General features: G+C 48.3%; 1 long non-coding RNA gene across 1 annotated transcript in view; it reads left to right on the top strand.

Moving 5' to 3' along the window:
- The first annotated feature begins 6 nt into the window (after nt 1–6).
- The window catches only part of LOC108444641, a 4,916-nt gene continuing 2,164 nt past the window's right edge, over nt 7–2,758 (top strand). The window contains exon 1 of the long non-coding RNA XR_001859270.1: nt 7–408. This is a non-coding gene — a long non-coding RNA (uncharacterized LOC108444641). The remainder of the gene's footprint in view (nt 409–2,758) is intronic.

A 2,758-nucleotide genomic window follows, 5' to 3' on the forward strand; every position in this document is an offset into this window, starting at 1 on the left:
GCAGGAATAACTCCACGGGATTTCTACAAGCAGAGCTGCACCCATGTGTTCAGGAATAAGGAATGGGAGAAATGAAAAATGGACAGGAATGAAATGGGGAGATGGAGAAAAAAAGATCTTCATGTTCTCCGCGCTGGAGAGGGGCTGCACATGCAGGACTCACCCTCTGTGAGGCTCCACTGATCCTGACAGGATCACACTGCTGTGATTTTGCTCTGACCAAGCTAAAAGCAGCATCTGGGTGACTCTGTGACATTGCTGGGGATAAAGTGGTGCCCTGAAACTCTTCAGCATCCCTTGGCCAAGATGCAGGCAACAAAGATGTGGGGCCACTGCTCAAACAAGAGAAGAAGGGACTGTAAGAGGAAGCCAGAGGAGGGTGATGCTGACTTTTGCCAGCGGCCTGTGGTAAGTGGACCTTATAGCAAGTGGACAGAGTTCTCCATGGGGCCTCACTGTTTTTCCCCATCCGACAGATGATAGAGATTCTTGCTGTCATTAACACATTTGTCAGGGTTTCTTCCCAGCTCACTGTGGAAAGCAGTCTGTGGGGTTTCATGCCAGCAGAGTTTGCCAAAACTTTCAGGGTACTGGGAAGAAGGAGCTCCAGAAGACACTGGCTCCCTCTGGGCCCCAGTTTTCTGCTTCTGTATTTCATCAGATGCCTGTTGGCTTAAAGGGGCATTGACAGACTGTCCATACAAATCCCAGTCGTGCTTATAGGAAGGCAACACCTGTCCTCAAAATAGTATTTTTCCCAAATATTTAACTCCTGGAGCTCTTTTCAGGAATTAAGTTATGCAATACAGAGCCTAAAAGCCTATAAAAACAACAAATTATATAATTAGTTCATTGAAAAACATCAGCTGATCTGCCTGTTTAGTTTCTTATGTGACCTTTACCTGTATATGAGACTGCTATCTTCCTTTCATCTGCCCTAAAATGAAGGAGAAACTCTGGTGCCTTCTCAGTGAAACTTCCAGTCCCCTGTCATTTCAAGGGCAAGGATAAATTGGAATATCTTCCCTCCTTGCATCACCAACAGTACACCTTTCTTCTTTGCTAAGCAAGAGGTTTTTCCTTGATGTCAGTGGAGTCGCACTGCAGAAGAGCCATTGCTGATGGGGTCTGTTCCAGCCCGTGGGGTGAGTGTCTGTCCTTTCTAGTGGTGAAACAGAGACATGGAGCAGGTAGGACACCTGTTTACTCCTGTATGCCCTGGCAGTAGTGGGACAGCTGGGACCCTGATCAGAAGTAGGACTCTCCATAATTTCATTTCTTCTTCATCTCTCATTTAAAAGTTTATCTTAGTGAAAAAGGTCTTCTTGGGAAACTCCCCTCCACATCGCTGGTAGCTGTCACAGCACCATGACACCGCTTCCTTCACCCCCATCTCTGCTGCTTCTGAAGCCATTACCATCTTCCTCCAGGAGCTCTTATCTTGCACTGTCCCAGCCTGATCCCTCCAAACTGCTTCCCAGGATGTTTCATGGTCATTTTGTCAGTGTGTCCTTTCTCACCAGATCAGATTCCCAGCCTTTCTGTGCTTCAGTGTTTTTATGGCTCTTCACTGGTTACAGTTTTATTGGGAAAGAGGTGGCTGCAAGCAATGACCTGTGATTTCCAAGGAAGGGGAGAGCAAAGAAACTTCAAGCAGCATGGCCTCCCGCTGGGAGCTGTCCCTTTTAGAGCCCTTGTGTCAATTATGACTTCCCCACTCTATTTGTTTACCCTGGGGAAGCCCAGCATGCTCCCTTCAGGGCTCAAGGCAGGCAAATTCCCTGTCCCAGCAAAGGCACAAAGGTCTTTCAGCCTCAGCTCAGGAACTTTGCATTGCCTATTTCTCATTCTACCTACAGCATCAGGACCTAAGCGCCATGAAACAGGTTCCCTAAGGAAAAGGCTTTCACTTTCACTCTGGCATCTCTGTGGTACCTGGCATCCTCCAGCTGGGGCTGGAGTTGAGGAACACAGAGAGCAGTGATCCCACATTACAACAGTCACTGATGCCTTAGCTCTGTGACTGATGCTGCTGCCTGTAGTGTAGAGTACAGGACATTTTCTAGCCCCACAGAACTGTTCCTGATAACTATTCCAAACAAACTCCAGCATAGACTCTTTTATCCTGGAATATCCATGCTTGGAGTCATTCAGAGACATCCTCCTGAGAATCTTTGTGGAGAGATAAGCCCAGAAACACCAGCTGTGAAACAGCATTTTGTGCGCTGAGCTCTCTCTGTAGGAGAGGTGCTTCCATCTGCCACACACCTCCTGAACTCAGGAATAGGACCCTTCAGGCTGTGTGGTACCTCTCTTGACCTCAGCAGGTTTATCACCAGGGACAAGTTTAGCTCCATGCACTCATTAACCTGCTTCCCTGAAGGACCTTTGAGGCCGAGGGCTATGTGGGGTGGGCACCCACAGCAGCCCTTTGCCATGGGCACCCTCTTGCTGATCTGCTTGTGCAGCACCTGGAATCAGGAAATGGTCATGGGTCCTGACTATACCCCTGTCCACAAGAGCCATGAAGGTCATCTGCTGGGAAAACAAGGCAAGACAAGGCAAGACAAGGCAAAGCAAACATCCTCTGTGCAGTCAAGAAATCTTGGGCTGAGGAGGACTTCAGAGGTTATTGGTGTATCCGACTCCGAAATGAGCTTTGCTCCTTTCTTCAGCCTCTAATGACAGAGACTCTGGGCAGTGAATCAACAACCTCAGGAAGAGGTGAGCAAGTGTAGGCACCACTATTGACATTCCT

The sequence above is a fragment of the Corvus brachyrhynchos genome, unplaced genomic scaffold, assembly GCF_000691975.1.
Source record: "Corvus brachyrhynchos isolate BGI_N302 unplaced genomic scaffold, ASM69197v1 scaffold61, whole genome shotgun sequence".
In the NCBI taxonomy this organism is placed as follows: domain Eukaryota; kingdom Metazoa; phylum Chordata; class Aves; order Passeriformes; family Corvidae; genus Corvus; species Corvus brachyrhynchos.